This window comes from Phyllobates terribilis, unplaced genomic scaffold (assembly GCF_046119375.1).
Source record: "Phyllobates terribilis strain yellow unplaced genomic scaffold, ASM4611937v1 Scaffold_11__3_contigs__length_659146591, whole genome shotgun sequence".
In the NCBI taxonomy this organism is placed as follows: domain Eukaryota; kingdom Metazoa; phylum Chordata; class Amphibia; order Anura; family Dendrobatidae; genus Phyllobates; species Phyllobates terribilis.
This window is the reverse complement of record NW_027362771.1, coordinates 559,677,379-559,688,918: the sequence shown is the minus strand read 5'-3', so window position 1 is coordinate 559,688,918 and position 11,540 is coordinate 559,677,379.

Below are 11,540 nucleotides of genomic sequence, written 5' to 3'. Positions count from 1 at the left end.
GAAAAAATATTTGGCCTTCTAGCTGTGTGTGGGACTTGTTGTATTAGTCCATCTATACAGACCTCCATCAGGTTGCAAACTGAATATAATTTTTTTCTGCATCTACCTCTGAAAAAATATTTGGCCTTCTAGCTGTGTGTGGGACTTGTTCTATTAGTCCATCTATACTGACCTCCATCAGGTTGCAAATTGAATATAATTTTTTTCTGCATCTAGCTCTGAAAAAATATTGGGCTACTAGCTGTGTGTGGGACTTGTTGTACTAGTCCATCTATACTGACCTCCATCAGGTTGCAAACTGCATATATTTTTTTCTTCATCTACCTCTGAAAAAATATTGTGCTTCTAGCTGTGTGTGGGACTTGGTCTATTAATCCATCTATACAGACCTCCATCAGGTTGCAAACTGAATATATTTTTTTCTGCATCTACCTCTGAAAAAATATTGGGCTTCTAGCTGTGTGTGGGACTTGTTCTATTAATCCATCTATACAGACCTCCATCAGGTTGCAAACTGAATATATTTTTTTCTGCATCTACCTCTGAAAAAATATTGGGCTTCTAGCTGTGTGTGGGACTTGTTGTATTAGTCCATCTATACTGACCTCCATAAGGTTGCAAACTGAATATAATTTTTTTCTGCATCTACCTCTGACAAAATATTTGGCCTTCTAGCTGTGTGTGGGACTTGTTCTATTAGTCCATCTATACTGACCTCCATAAGGTTGCAAACTGAATATAATTTTTTTCTGCATCTACCTCTGAAAAAATATTTGGCCTTCTAGCTGTGTGTGGGACTTGTTCTATTAGTCCATCTATACTGACCTCCATAAGGTTGCAAACTGAATATAATTTTTTTCTGCATCTACCTCTGAAAAAATATTTGGCCTTCTAGCTGTGTGTGGGACTTGTTCTATTAGTCCATCTATACTGACCTCCATAAGGTTGCAAACTGAATATAATTTTTTTCTGCATCTACCTCTGAAAAAATATTTGGCCTTCTAGCTGTGTGTGGGACTTGTTCTATTAGTCCATCTATACTGACCTCCATAAGGTTGCAAACTGAATATAATTTTTTTCTGCATCTACCTCTGAAAAAATATTTGGCCTTCTAGCTGTGTGTGGGACTTGTTCTATTAGTCCATCTATACTGACCTCCATAAGGTTGCAAACTGAATATAATTTTTTTCTGCATCTACCTCTGAAAAAATATTTGGCCTTCTAGCTGTGTGTGGGACTTGTTCTATTAGTCCATCTATACTGACCTCCATAAGGTTGCAAACTGAATATAATTTTTTTCTGCATCTACCTCTGAAAAAATATTTGGCCTTCTAGCTGTGTGTGGGACTTGTTCTATTAGTCCATCTATACTGACCTCCATAAGGTTGCAAACTGAATATAATTTTTTTCTGCATCTACCTCTGAAAAAATATTTGGCCTTATAGCTGTGTGTGGGACTTGTTCTATTAGTCCATCTATACTGACCTCCATAAGGTTGCAAACTGAATATAATTTTTTTCTGCATCTACCTCTGAAAAAATATTTGGCCTTCTAGCTGTGTGTGGGACTTGTTCTATTAGTCCATCTATACTGACCTCCATAAGGTTGCAAACTGAATATAATTTTTTTCTGCATCTACCTCTGAAAAAATATTGGGCTTCTATCTGTGTGTGGGACTTGTTGTATTAGTCCATCTATACAGACCTCCATCAGGTTGCAAATTGAATATAATTTTTTTCTGCATCTAACCCAGCCAATAGTTTTGGCCTAATACCACAGTTTGGCCACTCAGCTCTGCTCGGTTCCCATCCATTGTTTTTTTGTGCAAACAACTCCAGAGTTGTGAATTAGTTAACCACCAAAATGAGTGGAAAAAGGCCTGCTGCTGGTGGAAAGGGGAATAGGCGTGTTGGGAAGGGGAAAAAAGGTTGTGTCCGTGGGGTAGGTGTTAAAGCAACAGTAACATCTGCAGAAGAAAGACCATCTTCCAGCCAAACTAAGATGTGTACTTCTTTTAGCGGACAATGTGATAAGATCCCTTTCTTACGGCCATGCCAATCGCTACAAATTCCAGATGAGGCACAAAAACAGCAGGTGCTTCAACGGATATCAAGTGCTCCTTTAAGTGGGCTCTCCTCCACATCAACTTCAACATCACAAATACTCCAGTCCTCAAAGGTGTCACCCCAATCGCACTTGCTTCCTCACAGCTCCCAAATCTCCAGCTGCTCGTCTGAGTATGAGGTAGAACAGATGGTTGAGTCTGCAGAGCTGTTTACTCATACTATAGCCTGGGAATCAGAGGTCGACTCCAGCGCTTCTGTGAATCCAGACGAGGAAATGATCTGCACTGATGCCCAGAATCTTTATGAGTCGGATCCAGGACCAGACGCAGAAGGTTCTGACCATAATGTAGACCCTCATTCCCAAACTGTAACTCCTGTTGGTGGAGACAATGAGGAAGACGATGATAAGACTCAAATACCTGATTGGAGCGACAACTTTAGTTTTTTGTCAGGGCAGGAACAGGTTGGCTCTGAGGACGACGGGTGTGATAACGCACAGGGTGATGATGATGAGGTCGGAGATCCCACTTACTGTCAACCCACAGTCAGCCAAGAGATGAGGTCAGCAGAGGAGGTGGAGGAAGATGCTAGTGACGACGAGGTCAGGTTGCGCCTTCCTGGACAGAGACGTAGTACTGGAAGCACGTCAACAACTGCATCCTCAAACACAACTCTGCCTCTCACCACAAGTCGTGGTGGCTCTTCAGGTCGCATGGGTGCTAAGCCTTGCATAGCCTGGGCATTTTTTCAGATCGATAAAGATGACCCAACTCGTGTTATCTGTAACATTTGTCAGCAAAAGCTAAGTAGAGGCCAAAAAATACATAGTTTGAGTACTTCATGCATGAACCGGCACATGGACATGAAGCATAAGTTGCAGTGGGAAGCTCAGTGTGCTACAATGCGGCCTAGCCGGCCGGGCCAACCACCGTCTGCCATATCTTGTGCATCCGCGGCCTCTTCATCCTCTGTGACTGGGGGGACAGCAGTCACACCTGTTTTGGGGCGCAGACCTGCCACCTCTTTACCCGCAACAGCCAGCGTGATTGGCAGGTCATCATTTTCTTTGGAGGTGGGAACACCAGCTGGTGTTGAGCGCTGTCCGACATCGATAGCACCACCTTTGGATCAAGGCAACCTAACATGTCCGCCTGCATCTTCCTCACAGACCGGCAGTTTGCCGGGGACACCCTTATCAACCCCGTCTAAGCACAATAGCCAGCCCTCGGTCCCTCAGATGTGGACAAGTAAAAGACCATTTCCTCCTAGCCATGAGAAAGCTAAGAGGTTGAATTTCACCATCTGCAAGCTCTTGGCTACAGAAATGCTGCCTTTCCGCCTGGTGGACACAGAGGATTTTCGAGACCTTATGTCCGTCGCAGTGCCCCAGTACCAGATGCCCAGTCGGCACTACTTCTCAAAGAAAGGTGTGCCTGCGCTCCACCAGCATGTCGCACACAACATCACCGCTTCTTTGAGAAACTCTGTGTGTGACAGGGTGCATTTCACCACAGACACTTGGACGAGTAGGCATGGACAGGGGCGTTACATGTCGCTGACTGGGCACTGGGTAACTATGGTGACAGCAGGACAAGGGGCTGCTGTCCAAGTCTTGCCGTCCCCACGAGTTGTGCGTCAATCCTCTTTATGTCAAAGTTCCTCCACTGCTTCTGCCTCCTCAACCTCCTCTCGGTCTTCCACCTGCACCCAAAGCCTGTCTGGTCATGCCACAAGCTTTCTAACTGCGCAGAAGGGATCCTGCACACCTCCTTACTATGCTGGCAGTAGGGCTCAACGTCATCAGGCGGTTTTTACATTGAAATGTCTGGGAAATGTGAGTCACACAGCTGAGGAGTTGTGGTCAGCTCTGGAGAACCAATTTCATGAATGGTTGTCTCCACTGGACCTGAAACCAGGGAAGGCCGTGTGCGACAATGCTGCAAACCTGGGTGCGGCCCTTCGCCGGGGCAATGTCACACACGTGCCTTGTATGGCTCACGTGTTGAACCTGGTTGTCCAGCAATTTTTAGCCCACTATCCCAGACTAGATGGCCTTCTGCAGAGGGCACGGTCGCTGTGTGCTCACTTCCGCCGTTCGCATCCCGCAGCTCAGCGACTTACATCTCTACAGAAGTCGTTGGGCCTGCCACTTCACCGGCTAAAATGCGATGTGCCTACCCGGTGGAATTCAACTCTGCACATGTTGCAGCGACTGTGGCAGCACCGACAAGCCCTGGTGCAATACGTTCTGACGTATAGCCTGGGCCAACGAGATTCAGAGGTGGGGCAAATCACGCTGGAGGAGTGGTCTCAGATCAGGGACCTATGCACCCTTCTGCACAGTTTTGAAATGGCGACGAAGATGTTTAGTGCTGATGATGCCATTATCAGCATGACTATTCCGGTGATTTACATGCTGGAGCACATGTTAAACAGAATTCGGAGTCAGGTGGTGGCACAAGAGGAGGTGGAGGAAGTAGAGGAGGAGGAGTTGTATGCGGAAGGGCTAACATCTGCAAGGTCCAGACGGTCGGCAGCACCAAGGCGGCAGGCATGTGAGGGTGGGGGAGATGGTTTTACCAGGGCGCATGGTAGCAGCCAAACTAGTGAGGAAGGTGCAGGAGCCCAGGAAGAAGTGGAGGACGAACTGATGGAAGACTCATCAGATGAGGGAGACCTTGATCACATTTCTGTTGTGCGAGGTTGGGGGGAGAGGACAGAGGAAGGAAGCATGATTGTTACCTCGCCACCAACACAACAGGGACTTGGTGCTCCTGGATGCGCAACACACATGAGTGCCTTCTTGCTGCACTACCTGCAACATGACCCTCGAATTGTGAGAATTAGAAATAATCCTGACTACTGGGTTGCCACACTGTTAGATCCCCGGTACAAAAGTAAATTTGCAGAAATTATTCCTGCCATAGAAAGGGATGCACGCATGCAGGAGTATCAGCAGAGACTGTTGCAGAATCTTACATGTGCTTTTCCACAAAATACCAGTGGTGCACGTAGTGAATCTCACAGTTCCAACTTGCCAACCGTGGGACCGTCAAGTGTTCAGCACTCAAACCGTAACAGAACCACAGTATCTGCTGGTAACATCAATTTTGCGGAATCATTTCACCACTTTTTTAGCCCATCCTTTGCAAGGCCACAGGAGACAAGAAGTCTGACACATAGTCAACGCCTAGAGACGATGGTACAGGAGTATCTCCAAGTAAACATTGAAGCCACGACTGTGTCACTGGACCCTTGCTCTTTTTGGGCTTCCAATCTGGATAAATGGCCGGAGCTAGCCACTTACGCCTTGGAGATCTTGTCATGCCCCGCAGCCAGCGTTCTGTCTGAACGTGTGTTCAGCGCTGCTGGTGGTGTGCTGACAGATAAGCGCACGCGGCTCTCCACTGATAATGTAGACAGACTCACGTTCATAAAGATGAACAAATCATGGATCCGAAACGACTTTTCTACCCCTGTGTCATCCTGGGGAGAGTAAAAGCTTGATGATTGGTTAAAATCACCCTACCAACCGTTTTAAGCTTTCAAATTACTAATCATGTTTATCTGTATCTTGGCTGGAAAATAATTTGGGCTTTGTAGCAGTGTGCAGCACTGATTCTATTAGGCCATCTATAATAAGCTCCACCAGATTTAAAATTACTAATCATGTTTATCTGTATCTTGACTGGAAAATAATTTGGGCTTTGTAGCAGTGTGCAGCACTGATCCTATTAGGCCATCTATACTAAAGCTTCACCAGATTTAAAATTAATAATAATTTTTAGCTGCATCTAGCCCGGAAAATAATTTTGGGGCTCCGAGATGCGCAAGACACATAAGTGCCTTCTTGCTGCACTACCTGCAGCATGACCCTCATATTGTCAGAATTCGAAGTAATCATGACTACTGGGTTGCCACACTCTTAGATCCCCCAAACTTTTCGATCAACCTTTTCATTTTAATAAAGACCAAAAAAATGGTCATTTTTTAAATTATAAGCATTAGCAGGTTGTTAGAAACTGAAATCAAACAGTTTTCAACTCAAAACTTTATTCTAGGTGATGTTACATTTTCACATAGGACCCCTTGTTCGAAAGGAGCTTCTGAACTCTCTCGTCCATTGAATTTGTCAGGTTTTGGATGGTTTCTGCTTCAATTGTTTTGCATGAGGACAGAATACCCTCCCAGAGCTGTTGCTTAGATGTGAACTGCCTCCCGCCATCATAGACACTCCTTTTAATGATGCTCCAAAGGTTCTGAATGGGGTAGAGGTCAGGGGAGCATGGGGATCACACCATAAGTTTGTCCCCTTTTATGCCCATATCAGCCAGAGATGCAGATGTTTTATGTGCAGCATGAGATGGTGCATTATCATGCAGAAAAATGATCTTGCTGTGAAATACACGGTTCTTCTTCTTGAACCATGGCAGGAAGTGCTGTTTGAGAAAATCCACATACATTATGGAGTTCATCTTTAGCGCCTTCAGGGATCCTAAAGGGGCCGACAATCTCTCTCCCCATGATTCCAGCCCAAAACATTACTCCACCTCCTCCTTGTTGGCGCTGTAGCCGTGTTTGCGTGGGGTGTCCATCAACCAGCCATCCTCCACTCCATCCATCTGGACCATCGAGCGCTTCACGGCACTCATCCGTGAACAAAACAGTTTTGAAATCAGTCTTCATGTAATGTTTAGCCCACTGTAGCCGTTTCTGCTTGTGTGAAGTGGATAGAGGAGGTCGACAGGATGGCGTATGCACAGCTGCAAACCTCTGAAGGACCCTGCATCTTGTTGTTCGGGGGACGTTGGAGGCACAAGCAGCTTCAAAAACTTGTCTGCTGCTATGACAAGGCTTTTTTGCCGCTGCTCTTTCAACCTGACGTAATTGCCTGTAGGAAAGAGTCCTCAATTTGCCCTTATCAGCACGCACACGTGTGTACTGTGAATCAGCTACATACTTCTTGATTGCCAAGACACTTCATCCTGATCATCGCACAATGTTGATTGTAGTCATGCCTTGACCTAAACACTCCACAATTTGTTGCTTCTCAGCAGCCGACACATCCTTTTTCTTTCCCATTTTGGCAGATAATGTAGGCTGCTTAATAATGTGAGACAGCCTTCTTAAGTAGTCTTGCCTTTCATTGGACACAGCTGCCAAACTAATTAGCACAGGTGTCTGCAATTGCTTACAGTGATATAAAGAGCCCTGACACACATCACCATCAATGAGTTTAACTGACAAACAAACAAATTCTTCCCTTATCACTCCTAAACACTTTTTGCATAATAATTTGGAACGCAGTGTACATGTGCTTTTCCACAAAACACCAGTGGTTCACGTAGTGAATCTTACAGTTCTAACTTGCCAACCGTGGTCTGTATGGAGTTGTTCAATAAAGGGCCCAAAATTAAGATAACATAGATGGGAGAGGTCTCTATGAATAGGAATTCCTAAGTATTTGATACCCTGTGAGGGCCAGGCAAAGGGAAAGTTGGACTGGATGGAATCCTATATGGATTTGGGGAGGGAGACATCGAGGGCCTCAGACTTCGCTGCATTGATTTTAAAATTTGACCATGTAACAAAGTGATCTATTTCAGCCATAACAGCAGGGATGGATATATGTGATTGAGTGATATATACTAGGACATCATCAGCAAATAGAGAGCACTTGTACTCGGTGCCTCCCACCTCAATCCACCTAATATTGGGGTTATGGCGAATTGATGAGAGCAGGTGCTCCGTCACTAGGATGTATAAGAGAGGGGACAGAGGACATCCCTGCCTTGTCCCATTGGTGATTGTGAAAGGTGATGAAAATGTTCTGACGCACCCCCTGGGCCTTGGGACACCCGGAGCCGGACCCTTTTTGGTGGATGCTGGTGGTTGTAGTCTTCGTGGCGGCGACCCGGTTCCGTGGCTCAGGGTGGTCAAACCAGTGGCGGAACTATTTATGTGGTTTTGATGTTTAAATGTCCGACTACGCCACCCGTGGATTGCGGTCAGAGTGAACCGCCGCTACAGGGCAGACCGCTGAGGCTGGTGTTGTGGGTGCAGCAGAGCGTAGCATAACTCCCCACGGGAGGAGTATAGCCTCAGGGCAGTGTATGCGGAGGATGGGGGTGATGGTGCAGGGCAGCAGCAGTAACGACACGGAGTCAGTGATGCAGTTCAGGGCCTTTACTCACAGTTCTTATTATCCAGACCACGTCTGCAGGTAACGGCTGCCCACGTCGTACTGTGCTCACCAGGTGAGGGGCTCAGACAACTCCCAGATAACTTTGGAGCACTTCACAGGACCCCCTTTGTGTGTCCTTTGTCTGGCCTTTCTTACCAACACTTCTGTCCGGCTGCCTCGGGCCTCCTCTTGGTAAACTTGGCGCCAGTTTCCCTGACCCTATGTGGTGCCTTCCTAGCGGGTGTAGCGAGGGGCTGCGCCACATAAAATGTCAGAGCCTCCGGTTTCTAGCTGAGGGTCGTTTCCTGCCTCCACTAGTTCGGGGACCGGTCTCCCCCTTTGGCCTGACCCCTCCACGCAGGTGGATTCGGGCGTGCGGTGGCGACTCGCCTGTCCGCACCCCTGGGATCCCTTCATTCCTCGTTCCTGGAGCCTTCTCCGCTCCTCTTCCTTCCTTCTCCCTCTTGCAGGCCTGGGCCTCTGTTACTAGGCCCGCCTCCGGAGCAGAGCTCATGCAGAGCCCCTGCTCCCTGCCACTTCTGCTCAGACTTCTCTGCACTGAACTAAGATGGTGCCCACCTTTTATACTCCCTTCTCAATGCACCCAGGAACTGCTTCCTCCCTGCTCCTGCACTACAGGGTTCCCCTTCCTCAGTGTTCCCTCCCCCCACTCCAGCCAGGGACAGGGACTGTCGTGCCCATCTCAGGGGCATATTGGTCGCCCTGCCCCACGGCAATGTGGTGTAATGCATGCAGGTGTCGGGTCCTGATCCACACTCCATCCTTACCTGAGAGTGAGATATCACACCTCTGGGTGAGGTGCAATACGTCTGTAGCAACCGAGCCCTCAGGGTGCTACAGTTCCATTTATCTTCAGCCTAGGTGACATATTGTGATACAGGGCCGTGATTTTGGCTATAAAAGGGTCCCCTAGACCCCTACCCCAAGCTTTTTAAGAGAATCATATATGGCGTGCCAGGAGACTCTATGGAATGCTTTCTCAGCATCCAACGAGAGTATCTACTTACAAATTTTTAACTGCATCTAGCCCAGGAAATACTTTGTGCCTAGTAGCAGTGTCTGCTAGTCAGCGGATTATCCCGGCTGTTAAGCAAGCTACACCACCTGTAGTTTGGACACTTAATTTTTTCAAAGGAAATGCTTCGGGACCACGGGATACTCAGTGAAGAGCATCAGGAGGCACCCCAAGGCATAGGGGCTGGGACTGGCAGTAGGATGCCTTGCGGTGGACAGCCGAGCTCGATCCTTATAAAAGCTTTTTAACTGCAGCAGCTTTAGTGGACGCTACTGGAGCTGGAATTACGCGGCTGCTGGCATGAGACTTGCCCTCCAATAGATCCTTGTAAATGGATTTAAAGTGTATTCATTCAAATTAGAGAGACAATTTAAATTAAAAAACTTAGAGCTGCCTCCACCACAGGGGGGCTCGCTCGACCCACCAGCAGACAGGCACCAGTATTGGGAGAGGGGGGCTGGCTGTCAGGGTTCACCGCGGCTCTGGCACAAACCCGGCGACACGGAGGTGGCACGGGCAGGAGCGGACTGAACGTGTCGGCTTCTCACTTTTTGGATTTTAGAAGGGCATGACATGCCTATATCTGTGTCTCCCCCTCCTTTTACTCCTCCACCTCTTTTCTTTTCTCATGACTATATGTACTTGTCACTTTTCCATGTGTTAGTTGTGTCTTCTGAGCAGTTTGTCAGCTTTTGGACACCTTTGAAGGTGTTTTCTATGTGTTTCTATGTGTTTTTGTTTGCCTGCCATTGGTTTTAACGGTGTTCGAAGGTGTTCGACGAACAGTTCGGCGAACACATGGGTGTTCGACGAACCGAACCGAACTCGAACACTACGGGGGTGGCTCAACACTACTCAGGGGAGCCCCATGCCCTAACTGACTTTAAGGAAAGGCTGTACAGTTTGTTCCAAGTCTACCCCCTGACAGAGGAACAGAAGGTCAGCATATTAACAGGGCCGTTAACTGGTGCAGCCCAAAGGGAGGTAAAATCATGGCCCACTGAGGAGAAAAGGACCGTGAAGGGTATTCTGGCCTGGCTGCGGGGTACCTTTGACACACGTACCTCCGCTGAAATTAAAATGAGGTTCTATGGATGTAAGCAGCGGGCACAGGACAGCATCAGAGACTGTGCCCTAAATTTGCAGGAAGCCTTGAGGGCCATCCAGCAAGCTGACCCTGGCAGCGTGCAGGAAATGGATAAGCTACTAACAGAACAGTTTATAGAAGGTCTGCTGTCTAGCGCCCACAGGACCAAGCTGCGCCTCATGTTCTTTCAGAACCCTGATCTGACCTTTGCCCAATTCAAGGACAGGGCCATAAGGGTGCTCCGTGAATCCGCAACAAGTGGCGCTATAAACCCCCGGCGCCCAGCTCTCACCTACCACCAGGAGGCGGCGCCCTCCTCTATGGACTCCGTGGGGGCTGATGCACAGGCCCTGAACCAGGCCCCGTCGAAAGATCTGCACCACCAAGTCCAGGAGCTGACCAGGAGCGTCGCGGCGTTGACCAGGACCGTCCAGGCGTTACAAGTGGACCCGTCAAGACCCATCGAGCTGGCTTCAAGTCCGGAGGATGTCCCGTGGCGTCAACAGAGGAGGATCCCGTCGTTCCGAGGGAGGCCCACAGACCGCTACGTTGAGGATGGACAGCCCATTTGCCGTCGATGCAACCAGCCCGGACACATTTCCAGGTACTGTAATTTAAACGGGTCCAACCTGGGGCAGAGGGCCAACTCCCAGGCATAAGATCACCAGGCCCTTATAATTGGCGTGATAAGTATGTTGGGGGGCGCCCGGTTTTACCCGTGGTGCTGGACGGTATCCCCATGAGCGCCTTGCTGGATACTGGGTCGCAAGTAACCACTATCCCTTATGTACTTTTTAAGCAGTATTGGACTGATGCTGATATCACACGGTTTCCAGACAGTAACTTGAGCATCATCGCCAGTAATGGCTTACCCGTGCCGCAGATGGGGTTCAAGAAGATGACCATTAAGATTGGTAAAGTTGAACTGCCGGCACAGGGAGTAATTGTTGTGGACATTGACCGTCGTGAAAGTCACCCTAAAATAACTGTGGGTACTAACGTGATTCAAAATTGTCTTTCAGAGGTAATTGTAATTCTACAACAGGTGGCGGTGAATGCTAGTTCCAGCCAACAGAGAGTCCTCAACAAAGAGATAAAAGCCCTGATGAGACGGCAGCAGGTAGAACTGTCTGGTGGTGAGATCGGTAGCGTAAGACTGAGTAACCC